Source organism: Camellia sinensis, chromosome 12 (assembly GCF_055761805.1).
Source record: "Camellia sinensis isolate YWXY chromosome 12, ASM5576180v1, whole genome shotgun sequence".
Taxonomy (NCBI): Eukaryota; Viridiplantae; Streptophyta; class Magnoliopsida; order Ericales; family Theaceae; genus Camellia; species Camellia sinensis.
In genome coordinates, this window is record NC_138972.1 from 137,277,210 (window position 1) to 137,299,054 (window position 21,845).

At 42.4% G+C, this 21,845-nt stretch overlaps 1 long non-coding RNA gene across 9 annotated transcripts in view; it reads right to left on the reverse strand.

Annotated features, from left to right (window-relative positions):
• Positions 1-700: 700 nt before the first annotated feature.
• Positions 701-21,845, reverse strand: part of LOC145789094 (uncharacterized) — an 84,765-nt gene continuing 63,620 nt past the window's right edge. For 5 of the 9 annotated variants that reach the window (XR_014347291.1, XR_014347288.1, XR_014347289.1 and 2 more), the window contains one exon: positions 701-1,037. This is a non-coding gene — a long non-coding RNA (uncharacterized LOC145789094). Of the gene's footprint in view, positions 1,411-21,845 lie in introns of all 9 variants that reach the window. The other 4 variants (XR_014347295.1, XR_014347294.1, XR_014347292.1 and 1 more) reach the window with 1 other exon arrangement.

The window sequence follows — 21,845 nt, forward strand, 5'->3', positions numbered from 1 at the left end:
GGTTTAGCAGAAAAACAAGTACAGTACAACATATATAAAAAACTACCCCAGGGAGCTATTTCTTACAAACACAGTGGAACTTAATAACATTATCTCTAAAAAAGTACGACATGCATGACAAAGTACCCCAGGGAGCTATTTTTTACAAACACAGTGGAACTTAATAACGTTGAACCCCAACCTTGGTCCAGCAAACACCCAACCTCAGTTCAGCATGAACAAAAATTACACACGCGATCAGTGATGCTCATGATGACCTTCATCTGACATTGCCATTTCTCAATTTATCCATTACGCTTCTAAATTTCGCAAAAATATTGATGGGCAGCCATGATTCGATTTTAGACGGTTTGCAAATCGATTTGAACCAGCCCGCATGTACACAGTTTGGACAAAATTCAACTCACAACTGCTTGTAGTACAGATTGCGGTTTATCCAGATAGGGTTCGTAAATGTGCAGACGGTTTGTGAATTGAACTTTTTTCTTTAAAAATTTATTTTGAAACCTTTTTTTCCCCCCATTTTGTAAATATTTATTTTGGACCCTTTTTCCCCTGTTTTCTAAAATACTCCAACATTAATAATTAATTAATTAAAACTTATAAAATTAAAAATACAACAAAATCAATTCCTAACACAAACAAATCATTCAAAATCCTAAACTTTTAAATCAAATTATAAACTAACACAAGCACATGTTTCAAAATCCAAAACTAGATCATCAATCTCATTCAACAATACAATTAAAGTAAAATAATTCAAGATCTTAAACTTACCTAAAAGTAATTCTTTATTAATATTTACATTCATCCAAAATGCAATAATCAAAAAACAACGGTCGAGGTTTTTATTAAAAAAAAAAGAAAGAAAGTCTTTGGGGGTAAGTTCTTGCGGGTGTGGACAACCCGCTTTCAAACCACATTCACAGGCATTGTGACTGCAGAACTGCCCATACTTTCATTTGCACTGGCATTCGGCTCACCCTGACTTCCATTGGCATTGCCATTTCTCAATTGATTCATTATGCTTCTAAATTCTGCAACAATTTTGACAAAATCATCTCTGATCTTATCATAGAAATGATATACAACAATGCCAAAAACACAGACCCATATGCCCAAAGCCAACCACCCAATGGCTGGGACAATGATCAATATGGGCAAAATAACAGCAAGTGAGCCCGAGAACAAGCTTAATTTGTTCACTATAATATGATCTATGCCGTTGGTTCGGAGTACTAATTCAATCACCAATGATATAAATAGATCGCAATAGTTTCTACGAATGCTACCGCCTTCGGATATTGTGTTTCAAATGGTTTATACGTTGTTTGGAGGAGGCTACCCAACAAGGTAATGAAAACCCAAAAAAATTTATGGAAATCATCGTAAGAATTAGCTGCCAGCACCCTACAAACCATCACAAGATAATGAAATGAGCATTAGAATACAAAATAAAGGGTTAAGTGCAATACAATTGAATTCACAGGGGTGGCACCCAATATACACACAAAGAAAAGGGCAAACAAGGTAGTAGGTATGGTAAAGAGCTGGCAAATGCAATGCCAATTCAGACACAGGGACCCAGCCAAATCTGCTACCAGTTAGTGGTTTAGGTTTACTTAGTTTTACATACAAGTCGTATTTGGGAAACTTGATGCTTAAAAGGAGGTCTGTATGCAGTCCTAGCAGCATGGGGCAACAAATAGATTAAAAAGAAATAAATAAATAAATTAATTAACACTTGGGCAAATTAAGATGATACTTTACCACTTGATTCTCCTAAGGGGGCACCCCAACAGCTTAGGCCACATTTCCCCAATAAAACACTCAACTTTGAGTCTAAATAAATTACACATCAAAAAAGATACTTAAAACCACTTGACCAATTAGCACATGATGTTAATCTAAACATACATGATATTTCTCCTCCTTCAGGTTAGTGGGTTTGCATTTGAGTGCTTTTTTTCCTTGCATATGAGTTTATTTTATATCATGTAAATTTAAACAAATACACATTTATTTCACATATATAAATATACCATCTATATATTATTAAATATATAAGCTTACATACATATCATGTATAAACATAATATATGGTACATAATCAACTATACTTGATATAGAGTTTTTAGTCTTACATCCATTCATAACTTCTTATTAGATCTAAACTCTGCAAACTACGATTCAAGTATTTCTTCCATACAAATTGCACATGAAAATTTCAAGTTGAACAAAAATAGATAGAGCTCTCATGTACAAAGCCCTCCTATCAGAGTTGTATTACGTGAAGAAATGCGGACATGGCTATAAGATAGCTCTTAAATTCTTAATCTTTGACGGGCTGGAAATTTAAAATATGATATATATTATGGCTATGAAAAGAGTATAAAATCCAACAGTCAATTTTTGAGAAAAGCAAATCTAACGAAAAGGTTATGAAAGAGTTATAACACAATTTTACATACACACATTCATGGAGGTACACTTACATTCCTTCTAGCTAAGTCGAGTTTTTTCTTTTAGTTTTCACCTCTTTTCTTACTTTCTTTCCTTTTTATTTCTTTTCTTTGAATATTTATATAGGCAACCCTACTCACACAAATTATATTACCTGATGGGTACACCCCTTAAACTCAGATCCTGTGCCCCTTTGATAGTCTACCGCAAAATTGAACATATGCAAGTCGCATGCAAATTTATAAATTGAATTGATAATCTTACCCATCCATCTCTCTTCCTCTTCTAAATATACCATTTGTTTTCTAAATATTTTTGTATTTGATAGAGGAATGCATGCATATATCTACATATTCACATATATAACACAAATTGAATGCTTCCAAAAAATCGAGGTTACAACTTACATATACTCACTGATTTATTTGTGCTTGTGTATGTCAAGAAATACACACACACACACACACACACACACATATATGTATCCATTGCAGATCGTGCATCATGGCCCTGTAGACGCGCCCGCGTGGGCCTCACTACAGTTCGGACTCGATTTGTGTCACGGTTCTTAATCTGAACCAAAGAGTCCAAATCCGGCAAATCGTTTTGGGAAACAGATTTTTGAAAAGAAGTGCCAAACATGGACTGCTTTGCCAGATACAGAGTCGCCACCTAAATATTTTTTATGGGGGAATTTAGGAAACCCTGACTCGGTGCCGAAGGCCACCTGTCCGTCATCACCGGAGTTGTCTCGGCTCGGGAGCTAGGGTATGATTGGGGAAGGTCAGCTATGAGCACCCCCTCTCGCCCAATCCGAAGATCGGCCTCTACTAACCATGATATCCGTTTTTGAAAATGTTATGTGTTCTTAAACCAATTATTAGCCTAGAATTACTATGTTATGCGCACGACAAACAAGTATAGACCAAATCGCCTAAATTGGAACAAAACATTGCATGTTCGTTTTGAAAATGGTTTGCTACTCGTAAGTAGGCTTAAAATGCAGGTTTTTGCCACCCTCAAGTGGGCTTTAGAAAGGATGGTTTTGCCACTATCTAGTGGGCTTAAAACTCACAGTTTTAATGCATTATTCCAATTTAGGTAATTCAACCTCCATCCACAGGCATTCAAGCAGTTATATCACATAAGCAGCTAGCCTCATGGTAATCATGCTGTCATGGCAACACTCACATGCATGCAAGGATGCTAAAGCAAAAGAAATTACAGAGTACTCCAAGCCAAAACAGAAACTAGTTAGTAATCATATGCATGATCCTAGTTCATGTTAAGATGGCTAATGCAGCACATGCAAAATGCAACTATAATAGGCTCAGCTATCCTAAAGAATGGCATGTGAAATGCTGCAACTAACAAGTACTCAACTTGGATTTGAAATACAAGTGCAGTTAGCATGATGTGCCGAGCCCGATGCATGTAAGACAAATGTATGGATGCACGCATGCATAGCATAAAGTATGCTAAAATAAACATGTCCTATTACTAACTATCAAAGCAGGTAAGTAAAAAGGAAGAAAGAAGTGGAGATTGGAAGACATGCACACACACGCACCCACACTTATTACAGATTTGCCCTCGCTCAGAGGGACCAAATAAATATTACAGATAATTAACCTACAAGCTAATTAATTATTACAAATCACCTAATTAATTAACAAATTAACTAAGCATAAGAAAAGCAATAACAGGGGCCTCGGGAAGAGGATTCGATGCGCGCGTGCTCGGTCCTGCTCGGAAGTGCACTGCCATGCGCAATCTGCCTCTGTTTTCCCTGCTCTGCTCCTCTGAAGACTGTCCAAGTCTCAGAGTTGCTTCTCTGGATACTGGGGAATGCCATCGGCTGAATAGGATGTCCACCGGCAGTGGAATGTGATCACCGGCTGTTGGTGAAGATATCGGCCCGGGAAAGATTGCCGGTCGGCACTAAACACTGCCGGTCGGCAGAAAGTTCCTCCAGAAACCTGTTTGACAGCAGCAGAGGGCAGACAAGGCATGGCAATGCATTTTCAAAGCAATGTGTGCACCACCACATCTCTTATCATGCTTGTGACTCAAAGGGGTATGGTGCTCGATTCTCGGACCACCAATCGCGCATTTCAATGCGTGATGGCCCAAAAGCCAAGTGTGCAACTTCAATATGGAATGAAATGCACAAAACAAACAATGGGTCCCAACCTCCATCATAATCAATTCAAGAGGTAAGAGATGCATGCTAATGCAATGCAACCTAGGCATGTGAGCTAGCATGTAACATGGCAATGCAAACAAGCAAGCAATGAACAAGTATGCAAGCTAGTGGACATGCAAGACATGATGCAATCAAAGCATGCAAAGTGTAAGACATGTAACAACATGTAAAGAGTGGACTTAAACTAATTTGGGCAGCCCTATTCTAGGCCCAAAACAGTGGCCAAATGCCATGGAAATGAGGGCCAAAACACATACAAGCATGCATGCACACAAGGTCCAACACTTAGGCACCAAAGAGCAACTTTTAAGCACACTTAAAAGATGATAAACATGGATACATGGCATGCATATAAAGCTCTGAAATCATGTTATAGAAGGTGCAAAACCAAGTAAACAAGACAAGCCAAGCATGCAACAATGGTCTAAAACTCAAGGCAAGCCAAGGGGGGTTACATGGTAGCTATACAAAGCAAAGCATGGATGACCCGAATGACCCAAAACAGACCTCAAGCACACTAAAACATGCATAAAAGCTTCACAAAGCTAAGCCAAAACAAGTAAGCATAGTGGTCTAAATGCTAGACACATGTTAAGGCAATTTCATGGCATTACAAGACAAGTATGCAAGGCAAGCATGGTGTGTCTAAACCAACTAAAAACAGTGCTATATCATGGAAAAATAGGCACAAATAACACTTAAGACATGGCCAACATGAACTTAAAAATGGTGCTCACATATGAGGCTAAAATGGCACTTTTTGAAGACAACAAGGAGAGGGGATGACCCTCTCCTTCCTAGGACCTTAAACCACCATCCTCACCACTGAAATCCCTCAAGATTTCAGTGGTGAGGAGGCCCAAACAAGGTGGTCCCGAAACTCACCAAAAATAGCACAAAATGGGGCCAAACAAGGCCTAAGAGGGGGTAAACGACCCCAAACACAAAAGTGTCCTTAATGAAGTATCTTAAACACAAAAAAAAAGAACTTTTTTATGTTATACACAAAGCTCAAAACAGCAAGCAAGACAAGCTAAAAACTTGTGCAAAAACGGGGAATCAAGAGGGAAAATGGGTTACCTTTGTAGCCAAAAGGGGACAGCAGCCTCTAGACCCAAAAATGCAACCCTCAACCTCTGAAAATAAGACCCAAGAACCTCCAAGTGATGATGGAAGTGTTGTGCTAGGAGGTGTAGTTCAAATGGCCAAGAACTAGACCCTTTTGGACCCTCTAACCAACACAAATGTAGAGAGAGAGGGAGATATAGAGAGGGAGTGATATATATATGATATATATCAGATTTTTCTAACCCTCTAAAGGGGAGGAGAGGCTCTCTTTTTATAGAGAAACCAAGGGGGCAAAGCTTCTCTTAGAAGCTTTGACCAAAAAGGCCAAGCTTCTCTTAGAAGCTTGGAGCAAAAGGGCCAAGAAGGCCAAGCTTCTTGGAGAAGCTAGACAAAAGGGCCAAGCTTCTTGGAGAAGCTAGGCAAAGGGGTCAAGAGGTTCAAGCTTCTTGGAGAAGCTAAAAAAAGGTCAAGCTTCTTGGAGAAGCTAGACAAAAGGGCCAAGCTTCTTGGAGAAGCTAGACAAAGGGTCAAAAGGTTCAAGCTTCTTGGAGAAGCTAAAAAGGGTCAAGCTTCTTGGAGAAGCTAAAAAAAGGTTCAAGCTTCTTGGAGAAGCTAAAAAGGGTCAAGCTTCTTGGAGAAGCTAAAAAAGGTCAAGCTTCTTGGAGAAGCTAAAAAGGGTCAAGCTTCTTGGAGAAGCTAAAAAAAGGTTCAAAAGGGTCAAGCTCCCTCAAGAAAAGGTCTCGGTCAGGACAAGTGGCCGATTGATCAGAAACAGTGGCCGGCCGACCAAACACAATGCCGACCGGCAACAAATAGTGCCGACCGGCAAAATACATTGCCGATGGCATAAAATCACTGGCCGGTGGCCTCAAGCCGTGGCCGGTGATGTGTGGGGATGCCTCACAAGGCATTCCCTGCCCCTCCAAGGCAAAACACAAGTATTTGGTGCGAGACCAGACACAACACAGTCGAGTCGAGAGATACTGAGGCAGGGCGCGTAGCCGAGACCTCCGGGAACTCAAGACGAACACGAACAAGGATGATCACCGAGTATTCAAACGATGACGTCCAAGTCTTGAGGACGGTCAAAAATGGGGTGTCTACAGGCCCTATCCAATTCCAACTAAGAAGTAGTGAACGACCAATAGTCATACAAACATGTAACACCCCTATATATTTTGAGGTATAATTGATTAGGCGGTGGAAACATTTTAATTTCCTTAGCTGGATTATCCCAAAAACATCCATTTAGAACAATTGCATAAATAAATGAAATGAAACATTCATTACCATTTATTATACCTTCCCAGCCTCAAACACAAAGAGTACAAGATTTTATAAAGAGAAGAGAAGAACAAACTTGTTCTTTCCAAAGCTGAATGTGTACAAAGATCTCAAACATCTAGCCCTTTCATTCAACATCTAGGCATACAAGCATCTATATATAGATACGCACATAGCTTTAAACACAAAATCATCATGTTTTATATCACTATCACCAAAATTTATAGGGAAGAGAGGTGAGCCAAAGCCCAATAAACAATGATATAGCAAAGCTATTTTAGGACTAGGATATCTCCGATTTGAATAATCACAAGTCTACCAAAATCTTAGAAGCTTAATTTGCATTTTAAGCATAACATATTTAATGCATTTCCATTGCCAAACATAGTGATAAGGCCCATCTGGAGAGTGCGTATCATAACATATCAGAACATGACCCTGTCGACTAAGATTTTGTTAGAACCACAAACTAGTGGTTGTAGATCCCATCATAACAAATTAGTATATTTTGCATCCCTAATAGCCACTACGACCATTGTTGTCAAATCGGGATACGAATTGTGTATCATTTTTTTATCTTTCTAAATCACATAGCGTATCGTATAGTGTATCACATGATTTTTTAACATCTTTAAATATAGACGAAAGAAAATAGTAATAGAAAATACAAATATTTTGAGTGAACAATACATTAAAAAATGTATAATTCTTAAAATTACAAAAGTAAGGTTTCTTAAATTAAAGCTATTATGAAGCATGGATGTTTCGGCAAACATGTCATACCCGTACTGAGCATAGTACCTTTGCATACGCGTCATACCCTAGAAGTACCTAGTGCACTAGAGTGGTGTGGTAGCCAGTAGCCATGAGCTGGTGGATTGGTTGTGACGTGCTTGGTATGGTAGTGCAGTGGTAGTATGGCAGTGTAATGGTCATATATGGTAGTATGACATTGCTATGGTGCAATGGAGGTGGAAATGTGGTGGAGGGGGTAATGTGTGGCATAGGAGGAACGAATAATGGTGGTACTTGGTGCCATTCAAGGCATTGATAGTTAGAGAGATGGAAAAAAAAATGATTGAGAAAAAGAGAGGATAAATAGAAGGAAGGTCGTACATAGAGGAGAAAAATGGTGAATTGAGGTAGAGTAAATCGATGATCCTGTAGTCATTTGGCCGGCTATTGAAAGAAAAAGCTTGCATTTGCTCCCCATATTATATAACCGGTCCCGTCTCTCTCCAAACCTAACGTGGTAGTTTTCTATCATAGGGCCTTCTATCTATAGATTGAGCCATTACCAAGGAGCTAATTCATTCAGAACTCAGTTGACTACTTCTATATATAAGGCAGAGCATCCTTGGCTCAGTATTATAACATATAGGGCTTCGGCGCTACTACAACGCTTTGCTAACTCGAAGCACCTCGCTATGAGAATGACGCTTTGCTAATGCCTTGCGTTGTCAGCTTTGCTACCGACACTTCATTCCGCTTCGCTAACGCTCGGCTAAGTCTTGAACCTTCGCATTGACCGTTCGTTTTCTCAGTAGCAAAAGCGCTTCTCTTTGCCCCTTAAGTAGAAGGACAAGAAAGATATTATTGGTTTTCTTGCTCTCGCTTCCTCATCTCTGCTCATCAAGCCAACTTTGCTTTGTAGGAGGCGAAACAGCGATTAAAGCGGACATTTTGAAATGACAGCTTCGAAGATATATTTCTATATATACACAGTTACGGTTATCCCGGACTGTGTTCCAAAAAAGGGGGTCTGCTTGAAAGAAGGGACGGGCACTCTTGTGTTTCAACCCCACCATACCATTCATAGTTGTAGGGCACTGTGTACTTACAGCCTCTATGATAAGCAAGTGAATGGGGCCGGTGTGTGGTGAATGAAACGATTCATCAATCCATTTTTCACCTTAACTCCCTAAATAGGAAAAGGGGTACTTTACAAATCGGGGTAATTGCTTGGCACCTTACTGTGATAATTGCAGCTATATGCGCATAAGCAATTCAACTTTAGGAGGAAAGGATGAATACATATAATGCAAATGGGAAGATATTGACGAAAGAAGATAGTCGGAGCTTACGGCACCCTAAGGGAAATATTATACGCTGTACAACCTCTTGCTATCAAGCCAATCAACAAGCTACCAACCACGATACCTAGCGCTATTGCCCCTCCTAGGGCTCATTCAGTGGTGGTAGTCTAAACTTCTTCCTCCTCTGCTAGTGCACTATTCCCCAGCGTTAATTCAGTCGATTCAATCATTTATGATTATCTAGCTTATCCGCCATGACTACCAACTTGACCAACATCAGTGGTTTCAATAGTTGGTTCTGATGAACGAGATCCAGATTTTGTTGTTCGAAATGATGACCTTCGTTATACATAGCGAGATCCAGCTTATGCTTATACAAATCAACGACTACCGACTACCCCTATCTCTAAAGCTGTCAGAGGCGAGCATGTGTATTTGAGATTCTTTTGTTAGCCATAGGACGATCTTCCACTTATCATCAAGCACCTTATACCACATCTCATGTTTACCCTTTTTTCTTTGGTAGTTTAATGGATAGTCACCCCTCCAACAAGAAAAGGTATAAATATGAAAACTTCTCTGCCATTTGGATCGGAGAATTTATAAAGGAAATCGGGTTTTAAATTCCCAAAAACCGCACAATTATATAGCCAAAAGGAATAGGTCGCGCCTAAAATCATCCCCAGCGCTGCTAATGTGGTTACTAAGCTATTTCTTTGGAAAGCTCCTACTAAGATAAGAAATTCCCAATAAAACTGCTAGTACCAGGTAAACTCATATTGGCTAAAGTAAAAAAGAAAAAAATGGTAGAGAAACTCGACACGGTGCTTATGTCAAGTCTTATGTCGGTCATATAGAACACCAACACATAGAAAAAGGGCTGAAGAAACCAATCCACAACTTAACATCAGTAAACCTTCAATTCCCTATATGTTCAGACTAAACATACCAATAGTCACCAGGTTCATATGAGCTACTGAGGAGTAAGCAATGATCTTCTTAAGATTGATCTATCTTAAAGTAGTTAAGGAAGTATATATTATAGCAATCGCGCGCTTAAAGTGTAAATGAAAATCGGTTCCCAATTTTAAAAGAATTCTCGCCAAAGATGACGAATCCTGCCGTAGGTAGGCTACATGAGCTTAAAGTAACCAAATATGAACTGGTACCATAGGCACTTTGACGGCGAAAGAGGCGAAAAAAGCAATCCATAGAAAAATTTGGCGCCCGCTCACTAAATTTTGTGGTTAATAAGATTTGTAAATCGGTGGTTCCTGTTTGGAGAAGAATCAACAAAATGGCTAATAGCATAAAAACAAATCCAAGTGAAGTATAAAGGAAAAACTAATATGCTGCCTTAAAATCTTTCTCTGTCTCGAACCCCATACCCCAATAATAATGGTATAGTAAGGGGTGGCCCCAAAGCGGAATTGACCAATGGTGGTTGGTTGAAGCTCCAGTAGGTAGCCACTCCCTTCTCAGGGAACTGTACGTGAGACTTCCACATCATATGGCTTTGTCTCGAGCTTCCCTCGTCGGCCCTTGTCATTAGACCACTATTTATGCATGTATTTTCAACATGGACTCTCGAATCTTTTGCTTCTCGGGTGGTGGCGAACAATGCTGCTTGTGGTGCGAGAGATGCAAGCCCGTAGGGCCCGACCTACTTCCCGCCCGAAATAATCGCTCACTAGCTAACCGGACTAGTGGGGGGCCCTATCTGGAGACATACTGAAAAGCATGCCTTTTGAACCGAACGCAACGCCCGTATTCTAAATCAAAAAAAAAAAAGGGCTCGTTGGGAAGAAGAGTGCAGCCTGTAGAGCACATGTAACGCACAGTCAGGTTGCTCACGCAGCGAATCTCTCTCTAGATATCTATAGATGGAGAGAGAGAGAGAGAGAGAGAGAGAGAGAGAGAGAGAGAGAGGTGTGAAAGTAATAGCCTTACGCTATGATTGCCCCCCGACTTACAGCCTTTACACTATTGCTACTGTGATGTAAGCGGTTCAAATTGCTTTGATCTTTCCCAATCATCCCAGTCAGAACTTATATGCAACAGTTGTATAGAGGTGCATGCATAAAGGTTTGGAACTCTTTTCTTATATGAATCTTAAGGACAGGACCCTACCCTATTCTTGAACCCTCTACCGAGCTCTACCCTGCCCACATTTCCTTTTGAAGCGGGCTAAAGAAACGTCTCCACTTACTACCAACAGTCTTTCTTCATAATTATATTGAACGGACCAATCCTCTCATCCTGTTTGTTTTAGCAACTTACCCTAAGGTCTCCTCGCCAAGAGCTCCCCAGCAACGACAGAGGAAGCAACCCTCCTGTTGTGACAGGGCAGCTTTCTTGTTTCACAATAAGACCTGGACAATTATCCCTACCCTCGGTAACTTACGAGTTTATGTCCATCCTTAGTCGGGTACAATTTCTTTCGATTTCTCCCTTGTAGCCGTTACCCGAATTCGCACAAGTGTGTCCACACTCCCCATACTAACTTGACGAGGAATCCATTCTCGTGAACAAACACAACCCCTACACACACCTAGGAGCACCCCTTCCTGCATATCTATACAAGACCTGAGTAGACGGGTCAAGGTCTGAGGTACCCACTACTTGGAGTACCCTCCCAAAAGGAAGAAGATGTGTCTGTCAAGTTCGGTTCTTCTTAGTTAGGTTGGGCGGGGTTCAACCAGAAATGCTATGCTCACACAAGACTACCCCTCTTCCTGAAAGCTTTGTTGGGACAACTTTACGACGATGGATGACCACCCATAGGGGGTTTATTGCACAAGGCCCCTTCAAAGGAAAAGCTTTCTCCCAGCGAATAGAAGATGATCAGCTCCACACAACATAGGGATTGACACGCTTTCGGGAAGAACATAAAATAGTTGAGGATCCAACATGCAGAACACGGCAATCATTAGAAATTCATGAATTAGAGATGCAATAATATACTCTTTCCCATAACTTCTCATACCAGACCAACCCACTAAAATGCAAATAGGGATTAGAAATGTGGTCAATATCACAAAGAATAAAGAGATACCGTCTATACCCAGATAAAAATGGATGTTTTAATAAGGAAGCCATCGAAGGCTTTCCACAAATTGAGATTTGGTTGTACAAGGATCGAATTGTATCCGAAGAACAGGGGATACAAAAAAGTAATGAGAGGCGCACAGACCAATCAATCGTATCGGTCGTATTCTTGAATTTGGAATGAAAAGAGGAGTAATGCTTCCTAGCATGGTACACAGAATAAGACCACTTAAATCGAAATAGCATTCACAGAAATGTTCTAACATAGAGTATAATCGAACATTGAAGAGATTAGTTAGCAATAGTAAAAAGAAGGATGCCTAATTCCAATATAATAGGGGTCTTTGTTTAAAGCAGGTACTCTTCCATAGCTGTTACTTCAATACTGTAGACACCCCATTTTTGACCGTCCTTAAGACTTGGACGTCACCGTTTGAACACTCGGTGATTATCCATGTTTGTGTTCGTCTGGAGTTCTCGGAGGTCTCGGCTCACGCGCCTTGCCTCAGGATCCCCGAACTCGACCGTTTAGTGTCTGGTTTTGCACCAAACACTTGCATCTTGCCTTTGAGAGGCAGGGTGGGGCTTGTAGACCATCCCTACCCCCCACCGGCAGTGGCTAGAGGCCACCGGCTGGTTTTCTCTGCCATTGGCAATATAGTTTGCCGGCCGGCACTCTTTGTTGCCGGTCAGCACTTTTTTGTGCCGGTCGGCACTCTTTTTGGCCAAGATGGCATTTTTGGCCGGCCGATTGCTGTTCATCTGCTTTTGCAGATATTTTTAGACAGCTGTATTGCTTTTGCTCCCCTCCATACACGTGTATAGAGGGATCTCCCTCTTGCAAAGCTTGTCTTGTAAGCTTTACAAGAGGCATATAGGGAAGAGCCCTCTCTAAGGCAAAAAAGAGAGGAGAGCTTTTAGACATTTTTGGGAGAGAAAAATACAGACCAAGCTCTGGTTTTTCTAGGGTTAGGGTTAGATATACACTACCTATCTCTCTTTCCCTCTTATTTGTACACTAGGTGTTTTGTGTCTCACTATTGCACACAAACACCTAGTGTTTCACCTTCCTCTTGGAGCTGAGGTTCTAAAGGGTGTGTTTTGAAGTTTTGGTGTTGGATTCAAGCTCAAGGAGGCCATTGGAGCAATTTTGTGAAGGGGTCTTCAAGGGTGAGATTCTAGTCCCCTTTTCCCCCATTTTTGCATTGATTTTCTACTAGTCTTAGAGCTGTTTTTGTGATTATTGTATAACATAAAAAAGTTCTTTTTTAGGCCCTCTTTATTGTTTATTAAGAGTGTTTTGTCGTTTGAGGGTTGTTGACCACCCTTAGGCCTCAAAAGGCCTCATTTTGAGCCATTTTGTGTTAGCTCCGGGATTTTGGTGTTGAGGTCTTTTCACCACTGAAATCTTGAGGGATTTCAGTGGTGAAGATGATGCTTTGAAGTCCCAAGAAGGAGAGGGCCACCCCCTCTCCTTGTTGTCCTTGAAAAGGGCATATTTTGGCCTCCTAAGGAAGCCTATGCTTGAGTGTGTATTGAGCATGTTTGGTTTGTTTTTCATGCTTATATATCCATGATATAACATGATTTCAAGTTGGTTTTGGAACTTCATGCATGCTTAGCATAGTTGCCATGTAATGCCTTATTTGTGCCTTAACATGTTCTAGGTTGTTAGCCTTTGTTGGAGCATGTTTTAGGCTTGTATTTGTGAAGACTATGTGCTTATTTTGTCATGTTTTAGATCTGTCCATAAGTATTTGGGTTGATTTTAGCATGCATTATGTAGCTCCTTTGTATTTGGGCTTGTTGGCCTTGAGTATGTGCATGTGTAGCATGCCATCTTTACATTGTTTTGATGATTTGGAATCATCTTGCATGCTATTTCAGTCCCATTTCCATGCTTGTTGGATTGCCTTGCATGCCTCTTTAATGCTTTGAAAGCATGTGTTGCAATGCTCCATGTTTTGGCCATGATGTATGCCTTTGTATTTGGGCCATTTAGATGCCATCTAAAGAGTCCTTTAGCCTTGTTTTAACGTGCTATAAACCTGTTTTTGGTCGCTTAATGCATGCCTTGTTTGGTCTTGTTAAGTGTAGCTCAATGCCACTTTGGTTTACTTTGAACACTTAGGCCATTTGTTGCATGCTTGACTTGATTTATAACTTGATTTGGCATCATTTTATAGCATGATTTTAGGGCTCATGTTGCATGCTAATTGTCCATGTTTCCTCCTTTCAAGTGTGCTTGAATGTTGTTTGATTTGTGCTTAAGTGTTGGTCCTTATGTGCATATGTGTGTGCATGCCATTTAGCCTTCATTTTATAGCACTATGGCCACTGTTTTAGGCCTTATTAGAGCTGCCTAATTCATGTATAAGACCATCTTAGCATTAGTTTGCATTGCCATATGTATGCTTGTATGCTTGCATAAGTGCTTTGCCATGCCATGTTGCATTCCTAGCTTGTATGCCTAGGTTGCATTGCATTTTGCATGCATGCCTTGTTCCTTGAATTGGTGATAGGAATTGGGCCTAATTTGTTTGATTGGTTTGCATGCATTTGAAACCAAAGTTGCATACTTGGTTCTTTGGGCCATCATGCATGGAAATGCGTGATTGGTGGTCCGAGAACCGAGGCACATGTCCCTTTGAGTCATCACAATGATAAGAGACAAGGTTGGTGCATACATGCCTTGAATTGTGTTGCCATGCTTTGTTTTGCCCTCTGTTGCTGTGAGTTGCAGGTTCTGCAGGAATAATCTGTCGACCGGCAGTGTAATGTGCCGGCCGGCACCATTTTCTCTGCCGACAGATCCAATTTTGTGCCGATGGCCATACCACACTGCCGGTGGCAATTTCAATCAGCCGGTGGTGATCCTCTCTGTCCAAGGGATCAGTCCTGAGGCTTTGACAGCCTCCAGAGGAGGAAAGGAAGGAAAACAGAGGCAGCCCATGCATGGTGGCGCACTTCCTGAGGCGTTTTCCTGTTTTAATTAATTTATTTAATTTGTTAATTAAATTAGTTAAATTGTAATATTAATTAGCTTGCGTAGTTAATTAATTTGTAATATTTATTCGGTCCCTCCGAGTGAGGGCAAATTTGTAATAAGCGTGTGTGGGTGGTGTGTATGTCGTCCAACCTCACTTCTTTCTTCCCTTTTACTTACCTGCTTTAATGGTTAGTATTAGGACACGTTTAAATTAGCATACCTTATGCTATGCATGTGTGCATTCATGCATTTGTATTACATGCATTAGGCTCGGTACATCACGCTAATTACATTCGCACTTCAAATTCCAAACTGAATATGTGATAATTATGCATTTTCACATGCCATGCTTAGGTTAGCCGAACCTATCTAATTGCATCCTGTATGTGTTGCATTAGTCAAATTGACATGAACTAGGGCATGCATGTTTGCTAACTAGTTTACTGTTTTGGCACGGAGTACGATGTAAGTATTTCCGCTTTAGCATATCGCATGAGTGTGAATGTTGCCATGACAGCATGTTTAACATGTGGCTAGATGCTTATGTGTTAAAACTGTTTTGAATGCCTGTGGGTGAAGGTCGGATTGTTTGAGTTGGAAAAACTCGTTGAAATCCGTATTTTAGCCTACTTGCGAGTAGCAAATTCCAAAGCATTTTCAAACCGAACGGATATGCAATGTTTATTTCCAAATTAGGCAATCTAGTCCATACTTGTTTGCTGCGCGCATAACATAATAACTAGGCTAATAAACGGGATAAGAACACATAAAGTTTTCAAAAACGGATATCACGGTTAGTAGAGGCCGGTCTTCGGACCGGGCGAAAGAGGGTGCTCATAGCTGACCTTCCCCGATCGTACCCAAGCTACCGAGCCGAGACAACTCCGGTGATGACGGACATGTGGCCTTCGGCACCGAGTCAGGGTTTCCTAAATTTCCCATTTTAAAAAATATTTAGGTGGCGACTCTGTATCTGGCAAAGTAGTCCATGTTTGGCACTACTTTTTCAAAAATCTGTTTCTCAAAACGATTTGCCAGATTTGGACTCTTTGGTTCAGATTAAGAACCGTGACACAAATCGAGTCCGAACTGTAGCGAGGTCCCCCACGCGGGCGCGTCTACAGTTTCTGGCGACTCTGCTGGGGAATTTTTAGAGAGTTTGACTCGAACTCGTGATATCCTGTTTTGACTTCATTTATGTGTTTCTTTGCATTGCATGTGCATTGGTGCGCCTAGGAACACAGTGTTTGCCATCTGCCATTCCTGAACGGTTCGCCGGAGGCTTGTCTTGTCAAGGCATGTCCATAAGGCTGACCGGCTATGGGCTCTGACAGTATGGGAACACAAACCCCGGTTTTACCGGGGCACCCTTTTTGACCATTCGACCTAGTGCATATTCGGAACCATAGTGACCATTCCAAGCTAGGACAGGTTGCTTGCCCGTTTATAGGTTGTTTGAAACCGCTGTGTGCGTAGTGAAACCCTAGCTCCTGACAAAATAGGACAGGGAAACCTTACCCCAACATAGGGGTGTTTTGTTCTCTTTACTTGCTATGTGCTTTTAGAGTGTATCTCTACAGGAACGCATATACCAGTTTGCGAGTTTGAGTGTCAGGCCCGAAGGCGCCAGAATCAGTATTGTTGAGTAGCAGTATCAGTTGTAGGAATCAGTTATCCGCGGGTATCGGGTTCAGTTTTTGGGAACAGTGATTTCTGGGAACAGTGATCGGCAGTAGGGTACAGTTGTTTGGCTACACCCGTATTTGATCCGATTGAGGCTGAAATGCTGTTTGTTTCTCCTTTCAGTTCAGAGAGTCGCAGAGTTGATACAGAAATAGCCAGTGTCTCCCCTTTGCCGAGGCAGGATTTATGGCGGCACAAAATACAGAAGAAATTGTGGTTATGGCAGCTGCATCGGAACAGGGGACCGCTCCGCAGAGTGAGGCCAACATCAGTATGTCACACCCGCCCAGGATGCCCGTTGTGCACCCGGTCTGGGCTCCCCAGTTATACCAGGCTCGTGAGCCCACCACCTTCGAATTGATAGGGATGATAGGCGATCTCCAAAGGTCTGTGGCGGACCTCGCCTATGGAATGTCGGCTTCACCGCCAGTGGCGCCGTATGCCGGGAATTTCGTACCACAGGAGCCCCCGCTACTGGGGCGGATTATGATAGAGCTCAGCCAGCCAGAGGTGGTTTCCGGCTATAGCCACGACATGCCAGCACCAACCCAGACCCTTGATCAGGCTAAGGCCAAAGGAAGAGACAAGGCAAAGATAGATGCCGACCCCATTGAGCAACTGCTGTGGGCAGTCGAGGCTCTGAAGACCAGAGGGATGAACAAGCAACAAACATCTGCAATAGTGACCAAAGCTGTAGATGATGCTTTCCCCGCTCCGATCAAAGGCAGTTCAAGCCAGACAGAAAACCGGGACGGGCCCCGTCATGCCCAGACAATTCCTGTCGTTCCCAACCCTGCACCGGGAAAGGTTCAAAAGGCCAAGGCAGCGCCAACCGATCCTTTCGCCAGCGCATCTGGCAAGAATCCTCAAACTGCAAAGTACCTGCCCCGAGGGCGCAGGGTCTTTCACGACCTCCACATGCCTTTGTCTAGGGCATTGCTAATATTGGCGAAGAATGGGCATCTTAAGCCTTTGGAGCCCCGGCCACTCCCGAAGAATCTCCCCGCCACTCATGATGCTACCTTGTACTACGCGTACCACCAACAGTCCGGTCACAGTACCGATGGATGTTCCCGCCTTCGTCATGAAGTGCAGGATTTGATTGATAACAAGATTATCCTACCACCCACCTCAGGCAAGCCCGTTACCACCCAGTTGCTAGATTTCGAGGGCTCAGATACTGCGAGTATGTAAAGTGAACCGCCTGCGGGAGACATTTGGTTTGTTTTGGATGAAGCGTCTGGCACGTATTTTTGAGCATCGGTGAAACCGAGTTTTGTAAATCCTGGCTTGGATATCGAGTCAGTCTTTTGTTTTGAATCTGTCTCTTTGTCTCGAGTCAGTCTTTTTTGCTTAAGGGTCTGTCTTGTTGTATCGAGTCAGTCCCCGTTGTATATAATTCTAGGTGATTCTGGGGTTGTTGTCTCGAACACCGTTTTGTTTTATTATTATCTGTTTTTGTTTTGAGTTTGTCTCTACCGAGGGGCCAGTTGCACCAACGGAGCCGAATGAAACAGCTGTCGCTATCTCAACTTCATGCTTGCTTTCAGCATAAGTGCCAGAGAATTTGAATGGGCTGACAGTACATCTCGCCTGCTCTCCTGCGCGCCAAACTCATTGCATTAACCTAAGTTTTTCAAAAAACAAACCCTTTTGAACACTGCGGCGATAAAAACGAAGAGGAAGGAATTCCTCGGGTTTTGCAAAATTTTGATCATTTTGAGAGAAAGAGAGGCGTGCTAAGCCTTTTTATGAATAAAGCCATGCTTGTCGGCGTGAGTACTGAGAAGGACCCTGGCCTGATCCAGATTGGTTCCACATTATCTTCGGCGCGAGCGATTCGTCGCTTTCTTAAAAACTTTCAAAAACAAATGTTTTACGCGGCCCTGCGAAGACCTGTGTGGAATCGCTCTTGAGATTGCGCAGCCTAGGATCACTCTCAGCCTCAAGACTCAACCTATTTGTTTTCCGAGTTTGAACCCGTTCAGAATGTTCAGAAAGTTCAACGGACAAACGCCATGAAAGGCCCGTGTGGCCAGTTTTGAAGTGGCCCTCGAGCAAGAGGCACCCAAAGCCAAATCAGAAGGAGTAGATCTCGCCGGAAGAAGCTCGTAGAGTAACCCTGATGGATTCTCCGCAAATCAGCGCAACAGCCGTTCTCCTAGACACAGAGAGGCTTCAATTTCAAAAAAACCATTTGGCATGGACTTGTTACACTTTTACCCTTTGAGAGGCTCGCTGGGCCGAAAACCCAGAAGGGTGGCCCAGGCAAAAGTTAGAGCAAGAAAAGAATAAAAAAAAAAAAATAAAGAAAAATACAACAATGAAAAGAAAAAAAAAATGCAAAAAAAAAAGTGAAAAAGAAATAGAAAATAGAAAATGAAAAGGAGCTCGCAAGGTCGAAAACCCGCGTTGGGCGCCTTGGCAAAAGTAAGAGCCAAACAAAGTGAAGGTTAAAATACCCGAGTGTACCTTAACCGGAACTACGTAAGGCTTGATTCCCATGTTTGGGATACGTAGGCAACTTCATCATGAAGTCCAGCCCCCAACGCTTTCATAAGCGTCTCAGTCCATGCAATGGTTTCGATTTCATCTCAAAGTCCAGTGGCCGACACCCTTCAAGGTGATTGTGTCCATATATGTGTTGTAACCGTCTTCGTCATCTCTGTGTCCAAGAACTCGACCACCGCCAATGAAGACTGTCTGCGGATTGCTGCGGCACCATCCAAACAAGGGGCAACTTTCCGTTGCCACAAGCCGTCATGAGACGCCATTCAAACTAGGGGCAACTTTCCGTTGCCTCCCACCTCCTTCAAACCAGGGGCAATTTCCCATTGCCTCCGATCCGAGGTTGCGCATCTCAAAGAGTAAGTTCTATGCCCGTTGAGCATCAACTGTTTGAAAAATAGTTTTTGAAAATTTTTACTGAGGTTGACTATTTTCTCGAAAACTATTCCATTTTCCAAAATCGGACCATTGTCTTGGACCCAAAAAGGAAAATTTTCAGTGTTTACAGCCTGACTTGCACGGTTTTCAAATCAAAAATCGAACAAGTACGTTTATCTGACTCTCATTTTGATCAAAATTGTTTTAGTAGAAAGCAAAAACAAAGAATGGTTAAAATGATGAACTAGGGGCACAGTTGAGCTAGGCGTTCTGTCTTTCCCCCGTCACCGACGTACTTGCTAGAAGAGCACTCTGCCCGCCAGAAGAAATAGCTGTGAGCTAACGGCATCGGGCGTGAACCCGCAACTTCCTGTTCATTCATCAGTCACCCTGGGGAGGGATGGAAAATGAGAGATTGAAGAATAGAGAGGTGTAAGTTGAGAGAAAAGTGAGGAAAAGGGTTTTGAAAAAAAAAAAAAAAAAAATCCGAGCTAGAGAGCCGAGTGATGTGAGAATCACAAATCAGAAAGGGTGGGAAACAATGCCTAGAGAAACTGGCTCCTCGTGGTCCGAGGTCCCCCATCTTCGCTAACGCGTCTGTATGTCGTGCCTTTGGTTTTGTTTACCTCAACCTTTGTTTTAGGTCTTTTCCGAGCGTGTCTCTTTGTGTTAGGTCGTGTACCTTTATATTTGAGTCCTCCCTGTTGTGTTCAGTTGTAGGCTCGATATCCCGGTTTGAAAAACCCTCATTCAATTTCAAAAATCATTTATGCTCAGAATGCTGTGCCATTCTCTACATTTGAGCGTGTTTCGACTCCAACCGGTTCCATCTTTGAGGTCCGTCCTGTCGGATTGGGCTGTTTGTTTGAGAATTGCCGTGTGCAGAATGAACCGAATGCTGTGTTATGGGCTGAATGCAGATTAATCCCCAGTAGAGCAAGGGCTGTGTGTCCAGAATCAGGCAGTGGGTTGCTTGGGTTGTTTTGCTGTTGGCTGTTTAGTTATCTGATTATTACAGTGCAAGTGTTTGATTTTCAGATAACCAATCAATTTCATTTACATTGAGGTGTAACGTGATGAGATGCGATGCAATGCATGAAATGTGTAAATGTAAACACTTTTTCAGATAAAAAGTCCATTTCATTTCATTATCTTTTCAAATGTACAAGTTTTGGAAACAAAAATCTGCCTGCGGCAGTACAAGGTAATCTATCTACCAACAAAAGGAAAAGTACAAGAAAGAAGAAGATAGCAAAAATCTGCATCCATGTCGAGCACTTCGGGGGGCCGTCAGTCCGTCCTAGTCCTCTTCCTGGACGAGGGTCCAGGAGCATCATCAGCGTCGTCGTCAGAGCCCGAGCTAGAACCGTCTCTGGTCTCCTCCTCCGATGACTCGGACTCCGCCTCTGCCTCTGCCTCTGACTCCTCGTCGTCGTCCGGGACTGGAGCTCGCAAGCTGCTCCCGACGTGAGTACGCCCTCCCCTGGTACGGGGAAATATCCGGCCCTCCTCATCTCTCCCCCGGGCAGGGACGGAAGGTCCAGCTGGGGCACCTCCTGCCATAGGAATCTGGAAAGAAGGCTGAAAAGGTACACAAAAGGAAAATGCATCAGTATACTGTGGATAGTTTAACGGTGCAGAATGCAGTGTGTGAGTATAGTGTGTGTATGCCGTGAGCAGTTTACCGGTGCAGAATACAGTGTATGAGTACAGTGTGAAAATGCCGTGAGCAGTTTAACAGTGCAGAATGCAGTGTGCGAGTACAGTGTAAGAATGCCGTGAGCAGTTTATCAGTGTAGAGTACAGTGCAGAATGCAGTGTATGCAGTGTGTCAGATGCTATGAGATCAGTGTATCAGGTGTTGTGCCGCGTGTCAGATTATGTAAAGCGGTGTATGAATGGTTTGAGGCCAATGTCAGACGAACATACCCGTATGCTGTAGACGGCTAGGAGGTCAAAAGTCCGCTGAAGCATCCCCATCATCGAGGCATTCATCGCCAACGACTGACGGGTGTACTCAGAAGAGGCCTGCAAAATATCATATGCATTAGTATTCTGTGGAATATCAAGTAAACTGAAATGAAATGACTGTACAAAATGCAGTAGTATATACCGGAGGTAAGTCGGGGACGTCAATGAACTCATGACCAGCCGGTGGAGGGGCGAAGGGGATCTGATAGGT